Source organism: Myotis yumanensis, unplaced genomic scaffold (assembly GCF_028538775.1).
Source record: "Myotis yumanensis isolate MYYU_CA2020_CCGP unplaced genomic scaffold, mMyoYum1.0.hap1 SCAF_15, whole genome shotgun sequence".
Lineage (NCBI taxonomy): Eukaryota > Metazoa > Chordata > Mammalia > Chiroptera > Vespertilionidae > Myotis > Myotis yumanensis.
This window is the reverse complement of record NW_027223766.1, coordinates 33,921,498-33,937,768: the sequence shown is the minus strand read 5'-3', so window position 1 is coordinate 33,937,768 and position 16,271 is coordinate 33,921,498. Positions and strand designations below refer to the sequence as shown.

The 16,271-nt window shown below is 37.0% G+C and overlaps 1 protein-coding gene and 1 pseudogene across 2 annotated transcripts in view; one reads left to right on the top strand and one right to left on the bottom strand.

The window, feature by feature from the left end:
- The window catches only part of CSMD3 (CUB and Sushi multiple domains 3), an 857,474-nt gene that overhangs the window by 715,390 nt on the left and 125,813 nt on the right, over window positions 1-16,271 (bottom strand). The gene's annotated exons all lie outside the window — the stretch shown is intronic.
- On the top strand, window positions 5,509-16,064 carry LOC138993421 (KATNB1-like protein 1 pseudogene; annotated as a pseudogene).

Here is a 16,271-nt window from a genome sequence, read left to right as displayed (position 1 = left end):
CCTGCTGCCATGAGTCCCAGGGAGGAAGCCCCGCCCCCGCTTTGAACAGGTGCCTTGTGGGCGTGGTTATTGTTGCTTCTCCCATCACTGTATGCAACCCCTGGGAGGAGTAAGATAACCTGCCCCTCACAGCTCAGGTCCTCTGAAACTAGAGGGATGAGGTTACTCAAGGATCTACTAGTGCAGTGGTTCTCAACCTTGGCTGCACATTAGAATCACCTGGCAATCTTTTTAAAATCCTGATTTCTGGGCCTCATCCTCCGGAAATTCTGTTTGTTTGTTACTAATGTTGTGGCCCCACCCCATAACAAAGAAACAGAATTTCCGGAGGATGAGGCCCAGAAATCAGGATTTTATTCCCAGGTGATTCTAATGTGCAGCCAAGGTTGAGAACCACTGTACTAGTATATCTGAGTGGCCTTATCTTCCAAAGGATATAAAGGGTAAGATTGTGGACATCGCTTTTGAGACAGATAATATGATGATGGAGACTTTTATCGGGTCCTTAGGGAGTGAGTGCATTTTGCACGATGGAGCAATGTCAATACTTTGGGAGCAGATTACAGATAGAGACGATCCTAAACAATGACAACAAATGAGTTGAGACTCCTCTTAGCCAGAGGTCAAGTCTATGGCCTGATGCTTAAATGTGGGCAGGTGTGCCACTCGCTTGTAAACAGGAGAATGAGGCAGAGGCGATGCCATGTGACACCTGAGCTGGAACACAAAAGGCCACATAGCTGCTGCCTTATTGGTGGACCTCTTGTGCTTGGAAAGCCTGGCTGCTGTGCAAGAAGTCCCCCACCCTGAGGCTATCCTGTGGGAGATGGCAGGCCTGAGGCTGCCCCCAGCTCGCTCACAGTTGACAGCTAGCTTCTAGTCTCAGCCATTGTGAGGAAGACATCTTGGACTTAGGAAAAAATGGTATTTTTCTTTACGCAGCAGTGGTAACTGGGACATGATATAAGGATTGGAAAAGAAATAAAACAATTATTATTCATAAAAACCAAATGTAGGACATTTATAATATCAAAAGCCACACTATTATAATTACAAACAGATTCAAAAGGTAACTGTAAGTAGGACCAATCAATAAGTGGTCATTGCTCTTTATAAACCACTGAAAAATAAGTAAAAATTAAAAATTTAAAAGTAATAGTGTTTACCTTAGCATTAAAAAAAACCCTCCATATACACTGAGTGGCCAGATTCTTATGACCACCTCATCAGTACATCGTTGGGCCACCTTTTGCCTTCAATATTGCAGCGATTCTTCTTGGCATTGACTCCATGAGATGTTGAAAGATGATTCGAGGAATCTGACACCGTGCCTGATGAATAGCACTGTCCAGTTCTGTAAGATTTCATGGTTGTGGAACCAGCTGCCTGACGGCTCTTTTAACTTCGTCCCACAAATGCTCAATTGGATTGAGATCTGGTGATTGTGGGGGCCACCTAAGCAAGGTAAAGTCTCCCTCATGTTCTTGAAACCACTCCTGCACAATATGAGCACCGTGGCATGGCACATTGTCTTGTTGGAAGAAGCCATCTCCATTGGGATATGCCATCAGCATGATAGGATGAACTTGATCAGCAACGATACTTAGGTATGTTGTGCTATTCAGACGTTTATAATGATCTGGCCCTCTAGCAACTTCAGCACGAAATTATAGCTAATTTGCCTACAAACGTCAAGTGGTCATAATAATCTGGCCACTCAGTGTATATGAAAACAAATACATTAACTATGTCTAAGTCCTCTGTTCAAAAACTATACAGTGTCAATAAGAGAAAAATTTAAAGATCTGATTAATTGTGGGATATACCATGTTCTTGGATTGGAAAATTCAGGTCAATAAAAAAAAAATATTAGTTATCCTAAATTAATTTGCCTATTTACCGAAATCACAGTCAAAATTCCACTTGGCAATTTTGGGGCGGTCGGATAGCTGATTCTGAAATGTTAAAAGGCAATAAATTCCCTCTTTAAAGAAAAGAGAGTGACTGATAAATAGTGGTAAGTAGTTTACTGATTCAATGATGTGAATTTGAGGATTCTCTGTGCATGGAGAAGCATTATAATTGGGAATCTGAATTTGATCAAATTGAAGACTTTTTAAAAGAACCAATATTTGTAAACCCAGTTGAGGATGTTAACTAAAATATTTAATATGAGCTTTAGGTTAAATCTCCTAAATTTGCTTTAGACATTAGAATGATATCAGCTCTAATTCACCCAGTCATTCTGGTAGCTTAAATATTCCATTGTTAGTAAGAAATGAACTTTTAGAATAAGGCATAAACCAATAAGTGTTTCTGAGTAGTTTGGTGTTTAAAAGAAGTATTCAGTGTTATAGCAGATAAATTTTCCTTGTTAAAAATTTGACATTATGCAATAAGATAAAATACTTTAGTTTTTTGCAGTATTTGTAAAATTATCTGATAGACCAGAAATGTTAAATATTCTACCTTTAAGTAAATAAATGTATTTATTATTACTATGTCATTATTAATAAAAAAGTGTTGAAAGAAGAAATATACACAATGTTCAAATGGATAGAAACCAAGTAGTTTGTATTCTCTTTAAACCTTCTAGAACATGTGACCAAAATATTATGAAACTCTGAGACTTTTGTTATTTCAAATAAAAATAACAAGATTAGCCTCAACCTATAAAAAAATCTGAAACAATTATCAATTTTAGCTATTATCTACTAAATTCGGTTTTTTCCACATAATATTGTGGAATGAAATCCACGCCTACATATATAAGGCACTTAGCAGTGGGCCTCCAAAGAAATAAAGGCAAATAATAATTATTAAGCCTATGTTGATCTATTTCATCACAAGTATTTTTTCACAAAAAGAATTTATATCATCTTAAATACTCAGAAAAATATTAAATTATACACTAAATTATATACAATCATCTGGATGAATTCTTTTTTTTAATCCTCACCTGAGGATATATTTTTATTAACTTGAGAGAGAGAGGAAGGGGGTGTGAGAGAGAGAGAGATCAATGTGAGAGAGAAACATCGGTCAGTTGCCCCCCACACTTATCTCTCACATGTACCTCAATATGGGATAGAACTGCAACCTCAGTATATACCCTGACTGGTCATTAAACCCAGAACCTTTTGGTGTATGGAATGATGTTCCAACCAACTGAGCCATTAGGCCAGGGCCAGATGAGTTCTTTGAATGCTATTTTTAAATGCCAGGTATTTAACTGCCTAGAGTCTTCTGAAAAAGAATGCCTTAAGTACAAAAAAGTAAATTGCAAAATGAAAGCGAAGAAGTACAGTTTTTTTAGAAAGGAAAACACTCTGAGATCTCTGAATAAAAGAGGTTGGTCCTAAGGCATTAAGTATTAGAAATTTCAAAGAATGGATGTCACTTCAAAATGAAAAACATCATCCAAGAGGGAGGATTCTATCTTGTCCTCTGACACACATCACTGACTTTTTCAGAAAAGCTTCCTTGCTGACCCGAGAAGTGCTGTGATTATTTTTTATGTTTGCTTTTGTTTTTTTCTTTTTCTGATAGGTCTTGATGTGCACTGAATATTAGACTTGGTAATCAATATAACTGTTTATGTGAAAAATAACTAAATATATTTACACGATTTTAAATAGGTAAATATGTGTTATACTAAAAATATTAACACCATTATATATTCAGAAGAATATCATTTAAATTTTCCATTAAGATTGAGTAACTGCAACATGAATTTAATTTTTTAAAATAGATTTTTATTGATTTCAGCGAGAAAGGGAGGGAGAGAGAGAAAAATCAATGATGAGAGAGAATCATTGATTAGCTGCCTCCTGCATGCTCCCTACTAGGAATCAAGCCCCGCAACCTGGGCATGTGCTCTTGACTGGAATCTAACCTGGGACCCTTCAGTCTGCAGGTCAACGCTCTATCCACTGAGCCAAACCAGCTAGGGCTGAATTTAAGATTTACATTTTAATAAAATAGTAATTATGAAAGCTAAATATTTAATGTCAACATATTAAAAAGCTTTTATGTTACTTATATGGAAAGAAAATCAACATTTTAGAGTTAGCCTTGGTGTTTTTAGGAACATGTAGTCACTCACATACATTTTAGTTTGATGACCAGAATGAAATCTATATATATAAAAGCCTAAGCGACCAGCCAACCGTTCGACTGGTAGCTATGACACGCACTGACCACCAGGCAGCAAATACTCAATGCACAGGCATGGAACATGCAACAGACTGATGAATCTCAGAGGGAAGGGGGAGTATGGAGGGCAGGAAAAGATTAACCAAAGATCTTATATGCATACTAGAGGCCTGGTGCACGAATTTGTGCACCTGTGGGGTCCTTTGGCCTGGTCTGCAGGGATCAGGCCAAAACCAGCAGTCCAACATCCCCCAAGGGGTCCTGGATTGTGAGAGGGTGCAGGCCAGGCCAAGGGACCCCATCGGTGCACAAATCCGTGCCCTGGGCCTCTAGCATTAGTGTAATGGAGTTCTTTTTGTTTCTCTAAATATTATCAGGTATCATTTCCAAGGCTGAGGAGACATTTAATGTTTTCAATTTATTGCAATCTAGTCAGTCATCTTTGTACTATCTCTGTGACTTGAATTTTAACATCCAACCACTTATAATAAGTGATGAAAATTTATGTGGCCAGCTGCCAGAATAGCTGCAGTTTACCAATCTGAAAATCAGAAATCAAGCTAACACCATAGTAAAGACAAAAGATTAGATAATCAAGATTAGATAATCACCACACTGCACTCTGCTTCCAACTGTGTCATTAACAGCAATTCTTCTCTATTGTGAGAACTCATTGTTAGGTAACAGAATGAAGTTTGAGGTTCTTTTGAATTTTTAAGGGAAATTAATTTATTTTTGAGGCAGATTTGTGTAACAAAGGAATGCATTTTATACATGCAATGTTTAAATATGAACTGTTTGCAAGCATACTGTTCTTATTACAATATGTAAAACCCTAGTATATAAGACATGATTTTCTGTATTAAATTGGAACATTCTATGGGGTGGGGGCGTAGATTATACCCAGAATGTAATGACAGGATTTCTCAAAAGCCTTTATTAACTAACCTTTTATAATATGATTTTCAGGAGAAAAATGAAAAGGTTTCTCTCTTTCTATAAATGCAGGCAAAATATCCCAGGGACTTTCACAGCCTATTTTAAAAGTTTTGATACTCAAACATAAGTAAGTTAAAGAAAAATGGACTGAAACCTATAATAGATAGATCTGCATGAATATGTCCTGTTTCTGTGGCAAGACTTGCCTGTTGTTCCTCATTGGCCTCTATTCCTTTCTTTCATAGTAATATAAGTTTTAGCTGGGCATATTAAAATCCTGAGTATACACCACATTTCCCACCTTCCAGTGCAGCCAAGTTCCATGTGACTATAATCTGGCCAATTGGATATAAGTAAAAGTGTCATATAAATTTTTTGGGTAGGGAAGTGTAATGAACTGACCATTATTAAAGAATGCACAGTACTGGCAAGGCAAGGGGAAAAGCCAGGAAGCCAGGTAAGTGTCTAGTGTAGTAGTCTAATTTAATCCAGGGAAGAGATGATGGTTGCTAGGACTCGGGTCTTAGTAGGAAAGATGTTCACCAAGTGTTAAGATTCAAAATATATTTTAATTCAATATTTGCATTTGATTTAGATGTAAGTTACTAGATTAAGAGGGGAATAAAGCATGACCTCATAGTTTTTGAACCATAGTGATGCCATTTATTGAGAAAGACATGGGGATGAAAAAATTTAGAATTCATGTTGGAAAATATGATAGGCCTTTGACTTGCTTATATAACCTCCTTTAGCTGAGGGGATGTTAGTAGACCAAATCAAGCAGAAATTGAAAAAGTACTTCATTTTCATTTTTCTCATGTTTGTTTCTCTAGTATAGGCATGAGAGCATGCCTGAAGTATCATGTTAGTGGATGACAGGCTTGAGTATTGCCAAATCTCTCCATTTATTTTAGATGAGGTAAACCAGATTAACCAATAAGCAGAAACATGAGTTAGTTTAGCCAATATCACCTGTGACAGAGCCAACCTCTTTAGAAATTTGAGTAATAAACTTCCTTTAGCCAATGAGATGCATTTTGAACTGATTATTATTGAAGAATGTTATAGTCAGTTCACAACACATAAAATCAGGAGGACCTTCATTGGAGGTCTAAAGAATGGTGGTATATTGGTGGGAAATCATTGATTAAAAAGGGCACCCTGGGAGGCAAGTGACAGAAATGTTTTAAGAAGAGTTGAGACGTGCTATGTGTTAAATGCTGAAAAGAGGAACAGTAATTTGGGAATTGACCTTTAAATCTGTCAACTTTTTTTTATCATTGTTAATCTCAACAATAAGATTTAATTGAATAGAGACTATTGAAATGTATTCAAAGAGGTATATTAAAAATGGAGATGGTGACGACAAAAAATATAGAAAACTTTGTGAGGACATTATTGTAAGGAGAACCAGAGAGATGGAGCAAGGGATGGAAGTAATTCAGGATCAAGGAAAGTTCATTTGTTTGCTTTTGTTTACCCTAAGATGAAAGCTAATACCATATCTTCTATGGAAAGCAATGGATAAGATTTATTAGGAAAAAAATAATCATACAGAAGACAGAGACACAATTGCAGAAATGGAGTAAAGCAAACAAACAAAAACAAACCCCTAGAATTTAGTACATTAAAAGAGGATCTGGCCTATTCCAGGTGCCATCACATCTAATATAATGCATATATGTAGCAATGTACCACAAGTTAGGAAACGCTGAACTAGGTCAAAATCATTATTCTCTTCAGCTTTTTAATGCTGACTAATAAGTCTTTGTGCTGTGGCCTAACAGTATGTTTTTCATTAGCATATAATTGGTAAATAAAGTAAATAGTTTATGTATACATATAGCAATAGAATTTATTATTTTCTAATCATTCATTTACATTCATAAATATTTACATCATTGTATTATATTTGACAGCAATTAATAAAGATTTATACTAGTCATGACTAATTTTATGACAAATGGGTTCTTTGCTTTAGGGACCTTATAATTCTCCATAAAGTTCCTGTGAATTTTTGCTTATGCACTTATTCAAAGGACTGAATAACAGTCATTATTCAATTAGTCCCTACACAAAACTTGCCATTCTTCCATTGTGCCCCCCTTTCAAGTCAATTGGAATTAGTGCCTCATCATGTTCCAGTTCTGTCTCTAGCAATGACCTGTTAGCTCAGAGCTGCCACTCTCGAGTACTTCTGTTAGCCTCTGTCAGGGTTTTGAGCTTTGTCACTGGAAGAGCATTGTGTGTGTGTGTGTGTGTGTGTGTCCATAAAAAGTGTCATTTGTTTCCTTGGTTCAAGCTAAAAATGAATTACTCCATTGGCTGCACAATGGTTCTGGGAAACCTTAGCTGAGGATACCCCTGCATGACTTATTTTAGCCCAAAAAACACTTGGGTAAATTATCACATCTATTTTCTTATTTGACAACACTCTAAAGAAGACAAAACCAATAGTTGGACATAGTGTTCCTTTCGAAAAAACAGAAATTCAAAGAGTTTATATGGCATGGCCAAACATTATAATATACATCAATATACACTAATGAATATACTGTATATCAACATCATATATATATAAATCCTCACCCGAGGACATGTTTTCATTAACTTTAGAGAGAAAGAGAGAGAGAGAGAGAGAGAGAGAGAGAGAGAGAGAGAGAGAGAAACATTAATGTGATAGAGAAACATCAATGGATTGCCTCCCATAAGCACTCTAACTGGGGATCGAACCTGCAACCCAGGTATGTGCCCCAACCAGGAATCAAACCTCTAACCAACTAAGCCACACCAGGGCTACGTATTCAATATATTGATTATTAGGTCAATATGTAATATTAAGTGTATACCAATAATGTCAATATATAATATTATATATGTATGGTGGAACTGAAAAAAATACTAGCTAACTAAAATGTATTGAACAGTGCTTATATAAGAGGCACTACTCTATAGATGTTGCATCATTCACTCCCTTGATCTTCAAAGCAACCTTGTAGAATTAGTATATTACTCATTTTACATTAAGAAGAACTGAGCCTCACAACATCTGAGTGATGAAGTCAGCATTAAATATTAGGTTTTGTAACACCATGTCTAGCATTAAAAAACAAACACCATTTCCATTATCCTAAAGTTACTGCTAAGAAGAAAGACATGCTGTGTCAAAAATGCATTAATATTAAAATATGATCCTTAAAAAATCTGAAATACACTTTAATTATAAGTGTATAATTAAATACATAATTAAATTGTATTTAACCTATGCATTAACATAGAAAAAATATGCTATTTACTGACCTAATTTAACAAAGTAAAGGGAAAAATGTAAATAATCCACTAAATATATCTTTTTAGTTAAAAATGGAGCCATTTAAGTTGATTGATTACAAAATGCAACTTCTAAACTCATTCTTTCCCTTCTTATATTTTTTATCCCATTTTCAACTATCACCTAAATGAGTCACCCAACATGATATATGAGGCATAATTCTAAGATGGCTTCCAAGATTTCCATCCCCTCTCCTGAGTGTAGGTGGAATTTTGGGCTGTGGTGGAGTAGTGGCCCCTTTATTAGTTTGCATTATATACCAGTGGTGATGGGACAGTCACTCCTGAGATTATGTTATTCTATGTAGGCAAGCTGGAGCGGGAAGTAAAGTCAGAGAGATGTGCTCCAGCTGAGCTGGAAGAAAGAAAGACTGAGAACTGTCTTTGCAGGGAGGAACAATTAGGAACCACAGATAGTCTAAGAAAACTAAGAAAAGTTCCCGGTTGATACCTGGCAAAATAAGGACCACAATTACATTGCTGCTAAGCAATATTATACCTGCAACAAGTAAACTTGGAATAGAACCCTGGCCTTAGGTTTAATCACAGTACTAGTCAACACTTCTTGACTGCAGCTCTGTGAGATCTTAGCTAAGACCCCAGCTGACGCCTGCCCAATCTTCTGACCTACAGAGTGATGAAATTATAATGGGTGCCTTGCTTGTCCAATAACTAATGACAATTTGTTATACAGCAATATAAACAATACAGATGGAAATTATAATTTTGTGGGGGGAAAATCCCTTAAACATCCCAATGAGAAACAAATGCACGCCAAGCATGTCAAACCTGCTGGCCACAAGTTTGACATGTTTGGACATGGAAAGACACGATGAAATTTTGTATGAAGGGCAGCTAGTGATGACTAGTGCCTGAAAGTTATAACCCAAAGAGCACACTGTCAGAGATCTCTTTGTAAACTGAGAAATAAAGTCTTCCATGGGAAGCACCATGACAGAAGCAAAAGTACTGATAAGTGTCTGCAAAGATGACTGATAACCAAATAAATTATTATAAATTCAAATTGATATGAAGAAAACTACTTTGAAAGATTCAATTATTTTAACTATGTGTTTGGGACTATTATCATTAATAATTAGATTTAAAAAGAGCAATATGGAATGAATAGTTAGTCACCTGAAATACTAAAAGCACCACAAACAGTGCCTTGAGGTCAATTCACATTTGGTTCCATGAGGAAGAATCAATATGTTCAAAGATTATTGTTAATTAATATTGATTCAGATTATATTCTTGCATTCCTTTTGATTTTTTATCATCTACTTCCCATCTACGTTAGCCTATTATGACCTTGCAGGAACTAAGATTATTCTCCCACCTCACTCCCCCAACTATGGCCAACTGAAAAGCATGCTTTTTTTTCATTTCTCATTGTGGCAGTCCAATAAGTAAGGTTTTAACATCTTCCCACATTCATTGGGATTAAAGGTTCACTTTTAAATTGTTTTATTTAAAGAGTATACAAAATCTAAATAATATATTTACAAGTAAACATATCACACTACATAGTAGAGATATGTAATTTTTATTGAAATATTGAAAACATTTTGAAAACTATGCTGTCCGATGTGGTATGGTGAAAATTCCTAAAAACTCCATCTTAGAGCTGAGAATTGTGTAACAAGTACTGAAAATGGGATTTGATGACATAATTACTTCTCCATAAAGATATATAAATTCATCTAATACAGTAGGTATGTTAATTGAATCAAAATGATTGATACCTGTTATTATTCCCATTGAAATATTTGATTTGCATATTTTATTTTAGCTATGTTTACTTTTTCATGAAATTAAATGTTACCCTATTAAATAGCATAATCCAATATAATAAAAGCCTAATATGCTAAGTGTCCGGTCATCTGGTCAGCCATTCAACCAATCAAAGTGTAATATGCTACTGATATGCTAAGGCTGCTCAACCACTCCCTATGATGTGTACTGACCACCAGGGGGCAGACGCTTCAACCTGTAGGTTAGCTTGCTGCTGGGGTCCAGTCAATTGGGACTGAGCGAGATGGGCTAGATATGTCCTGGAGCCCTCCTGTGGTCCCTCCCCAGCTAGCTAACCTCTTGCATCTCTCCCGGGCCCCGACTGTGACCGGTGGGGTCCCTCGGCCTGGCCTGCACCCTCTCGCAATCTGGGACTCCTCTGGGGATGTCGGAAAGCCAGTTTTGGCCCAAACCAGCAGGCCAGGCCAAGGGACCCAACTGGTGCACAAATTCATGCACCAGGCCTATGTAGTATTTTAATAAAGAAGAAACTATGTTAAGTTTAATTTTCGTGATATTTTATCATGCTTAAAAACAAACACTAAACATCAAATTATATTTTTCTAATGTACCACATTTTGGTAGTGGGGAAATCAAGATAAATTCACACATTAATTTCTTGACCTATCTCATACTATGCTTTTTCTTTTAAACTTCTACTTTTGTACTATCAATTATAACAACTTGTCTCAATGTATGGCCTTTGAATCTGTGAAACACAAAAATTATATTTGACATATAATTAGAATATTGAATTAATCACTGTCTCAATTAAACTTAATTCTAGCATTCATATCAAAATGATAAATTATAGCAGTTGACAAATATGACACATTCAGCAACCTATATAAAAGGAAATTCAATGTGAAATGAAATTACCTACTAGGTTTAATCATGCTATTTCTGGAGAATAAAATACAACCTTGAATACCATCTCATCTTTTCCACATGAAGCACAAAGATTAAGTAGGTCATATATCACTGACTTTAGCAATTTTTCATTTTCAGCTTGTTTCTTTATGCTCTATGAGCATAAAATGTTGCCCTTGGCCAGCGGGGCCACCTCGGAGGCCCCCTCTCCATCACCCCCTCCCTCCCGCTGCCCTGTATGCTCCCTCAGGTGCAACCCTGGCTGCTGGGAAGCCCCGCCCCTGGGAAGCCCCGCCCAGCGCTAGTAGCCTGGGAGGCGGTGTTGAGGCCTGTCTCCACCAGGCCTTCTGCTGCTACCTCCTTGTGCAGCTGCCTGTATTCGCCTTCATTCATCTCCATCAGGCTTAGGCCAAAGGGTTCCCTCTCCACCTCCAGGCTGGGGAAGTGCCCGCAGCCACCACTCTGCAGGGGCTTCAGCAGCACAACTTGGATCTTCTCACAGGGCATCTCAGAACCAAGAGAAAGACGGTCAGACTGGGTGCAGACTGCGGACTCACACCCCTCCTGGAAGAGTGTCATGGGCAGAGAAGCCGCGCCAATCTGGTGGATTTCCTAACCGGGTTTATTTTGCAGAAACTTCCTTGCAGTTTCAGGTGACATGTGCCAGGTCACTGGTTCTCTGGCTCTCCTGAGCAGGGGTGTGGAGGTGAGCAGAGCAGGCTTGGCCCTGCTTGTTTATGAAGCCCTTCTCCCACCTGAGGAGCCAGAGGGGAGGCTGGGTGTACTCGGGCCTCCCAGCACCACCCTCTGGGGTCGGACCTCTGACCAGACGCATATTTCAGACGAGCCTGTCACTGTACAAATAAACATTCCACCGCAAGAACAGGGTCAAGCCAGAATGAAAAAGTGATCCCATGCTCATTAAATTTGTTTAAAGACAGCCTCCCACTATCTCCACCTGAAAGACGAGGGTTGGGAATGGCACAGGGGTCAGTCGGTAAAATGTGCATGGGCTAACAGGGAGCCTTATTTAGAGGAGAGAAAATATTCACCAGGACCCAGCCATGTCTTCAAATAATTATAACGTATTTTATCAGTGCATTTGCAACGTTTATAAAAATATCCATAATATATTTTTCCTTAGATTCTAGTTACCAGTGTGACAGCTAATATAATAATGATTGTTTTATTAATGCCTGTGTCTAAGCTGTATAAAGCTGATTTTATGCATTTCCCTTGTCGATTACATTGTAGTTAATAAAATAAAACACACCCATCTCATTTGTGTCTAGGGGACAAGGAACTGAACACATCACTGGTTTATTTTTCTATTAGAATAAATTGCAGGCAGCCACATTGGAATGACGCTGAGTGGGGCTCTCACAGAAGCAAATGGACTTTCTGGACTCCAGGCACAATTCATCAGCCCCAGGGCTGGGCTGAGGGGCTGGTAGTCAAGAGATCTGAAATCTACAATTTTAAGAAATAAAACTTTTGTGATAATATTGAGGACCATTCCACTGATCTTCCTAGAAAAATGTATGTTTATTTTCACGAATAAGAACATGAAGAAGGTTAAGATTCTACAAACAGGTGGCTTACTCACATAAATAGAACAATTGGATAAGCTATGAATAGCCCAAACTGTGTAAGGTGATGTACTGCAGAAGGAAACTTCATTATCCTTTTCCAAGTTCTTGTTATGAAAAGAACAGTCCATATATGTTGGGGCTGTGACATGGTAAATAAAGAAAATAAACTGGCTGTGCAGGCCACCTGCCTGAAGAATTACACCTTCATAGCCAAACGTATTTGCTTAATTCCAGTGATTCTGGTTCTTCACAAACACCCATCATCAAAATACAGTGTTTGTTTTGTGTTGTTTTTCTGAGGTTTCTCAGGATCATGAAACAATGGTACAAGGTTTGTTCTGCAGAAATTTGCGATTGAAAAAAAAAGAAATTGTAAGTGAACTTGCAGCTTATTTTGGTAAAGATAGAAGAGCCTCGAGTGTGGGTGGGTGGCTTTTTTGTATTGACCAATAGTTTACAGGAAGAAAACATTACATCGCACCTTGCTGCAGTGTATACTTATTGTCTCTAGTAAAGACACCATTTAAAAACAAATTTGGCCCTAACCGGTTTGGCTCAGTGGTTAGAGCATCAGCCTGTGGCCTGAAGGGTCTCAGGTTTGGTTCCAATCAAGGGCATGTGCCTTGGTTGTGGGCACATCCCCAGTAAGGGGTGTGCAGGAGGCAGCTGATCGATGTTTCTTTCTCAAAGATGTTTCTAACTCTCTATCCCTTTCCCTTCCTCTCTGTAAAAAATCAATGATATATTAAAAATATTTTTTTTTGAAAAATGTATAGTAGTTGTTTTAAAAGGTGGTTGTCAGAACTATCATCCCAAACAGACATTGAAAATATTCACATTTTAAAACAACCATTAAGCGATTGTGGGAACAAGAAAACCATCTAACTTTGGTTCCAGTATAATACTGATAATATAGCTAAGGATGTAGATGCTTATTTATTACAGTTGCATTGAGAGACTTAATTTACTAAAGAGCATTTGGTTATACAAAACATCCCTGAACTATTTGATTTCCAAAAAATGCCTCATAATAAAATGGTAAATTGTGGAAGAAATCAAAACCCCTTTTTTATATAGCCACATAATGAAAACACTAACAAAACTGTAACAATCTGCTTTATATTTAAATGAAAAATTATCTGAAAGGAGCAACTTCAACTTCAATGAGGTGAAGGTGCCCTATGAAGATTGTTCACCTTTGATGCATTTCTATTTATATGGTTATTTGGTAACTTGTCTAAAAATACTGGATCTTAATGCGATCCTGCATAAGAATATACTTTATGCCATGTGGAAAAAATAAGAAAACATTACTAGAAACCACAAAGAGGAATCATTACCTTTTTTAAGATTGTATTTTATAAGAAAACACTCAAATGCGTGTAGCTATTTTCTTATGTTGAAAAGACTTTGAAAGTTCAAAACATCATAGCAAATAATCAATCTTAAAACTGATGGGAAATATAAGACATTGTTGGGGCGGGATAGCAATCTGAATCTGTGCCAGTAACCTGCCTTCTAACGCACACTCTTGCTGGCCGATAATTAACTCCATTGATGCCTGAACTGCCTTGCACAACCTGTTTCCCAGAATACTCCCTTTTTGCAGAGGCCATAAACCATGAACCATACACAAACCCCGGAAGGGGTTATCAGCGCTGGCGCCAGGCCAGGCCTTTGGGTGTAATCTCATGTCCCCCGTCCCAACACATGGCGCTTTTCAGAAAGCCCTCAAAAGATCCAGAAGCCTGATCCATATTTGGGGGACAAAGAAACCAAAGGCTATTAAGGAAAAGCTTCTTTCATAGTCACTCACTCAGGGATTTGGAGAACTGACCCCCTGAGTCACTGTACTGGTACATCTGAAACATCTGAAAATAAATGGGTTTATCCTGGATCTCTGAGTACTCCCTGTGTATTTTTCGGTCTCCTGGTAAATTCCGTAACAAAACATTTTGTCCACACTGAGATACTGTGCATACAAAATGCCTTAATCATTAATAAGTCAATGTGTGTGATACCAATATCAATTTAAAAAAATTAAAACCAACCATGCTTCTGGCATGAATGAAGTATGGAATTAAATCAGGGGTTTCCATTCATGTAGAAGGTTATTGTTAAAACTTATTCCACAGCATTTTTTAAATGTGTGACTATTTTTAATATTCTGGCTTAATTTTGCCAGAATCATGTCATGTATACATAAAATGGGCTTGTATGAATTCTTAGTTGGAAATGTTCATATAGAGTTGGCTAATTTATAGTCACTTTCCATTATATAGAGATTTCTGATACTTTCAGTTCTATATCATTTACACTTTCTTCATTTAAATACATTTCTAAATATTCCTATTTTTTTGCTTTTTGAAATTGTGGTTTTGATTGAACTCTAATTATTTTTCACTACAGTATGTTTTAAACAATTACATATAATGCTTTAGAAATGTTTACATGTAATGCTGACCTTGTGTTTTAAACCCCAACACAATAATACTACCCGCTCCAATGATTGGCATAAAACAAGGTCTTTTTCTTTTTAATGCCATTTTTGGTGTCAATGAACTCCCTCCCCACAAAAAAAAAAAAAAGAAACCATTTAGTTCAAGGTAGTAAAGATTTTTAAAATATATATATTTTATTGATTTTTTTATAGAGAGGAAAGGAGAGGAATAGAGAGTTAGAAACATCGATGAGAGAGAAACATTGATGAGCTGCCTCCTGCACACTCCCTACTGGGGATGTGCCCACAACCAAGGTACATGCCCTTGACCGGAATCGAACCTGGGACCCTTCAGTCCGCAGGCCGACACTCTATCCACTGAGCCAAACCGGTTAGGGCGGTAGTAAAGATTTTTAAGCAAAGAAAATATCCATAAATAGTAAAAATAATTATAGGTTTCATTGATGGCTTTTCTCAAATAAAGGCCAATAATTTTCCTAAACTTTATTCACTTAATGTAAATATCTGTTTACCCAATTTCTAAGCAGTTAAACATAGCAAACGTCTGCCTTCTAACACATTCACTGGAGTTTTAATTCTTTGAAAGAGACAGATGTATTTAATCTTTTCTCGTCACTGATAAAATTATTAGATATCCTGTGTATCGGTTGAATTTAACAAGCATTTGTTAAGTGTTTGCAATATTCCAGGAATGTGCTGAAATATGGGACATTTTTACAAAACAAAATATACTCTATATCCTCAAGTTTCGCACAGACTAGTGTGAGTGAAAACTCTAAAATGGTAGAATACAGTGTTGTGATAAGGTGTGTAAATATCTGTGCATATAGAGAAAAGATCATTGGGCATCGTTGGGCTTAATCCTGGCTTCTATACATGACTTTCTGAAGTTGATTAAGGTCTACACAAATCTAGAAGGATAAGAAAAAAGTGTTCTGATCAAAGAGGTTTGTGTAGGGTAATCTGAGCAGAGGAGATGGAGATTGAAGGTAGAATAGCTTAAAAAGCTTAGTACTAGTCTATGTAGAAACGTAAAGGGTTCATGTGACTGTTTCATGAATTGAGGCAAAGAGTGGTGGGAAACAAGGCTGGAGATCTATCTAGTTTCAGAGGTTGTGTATGCCACACTG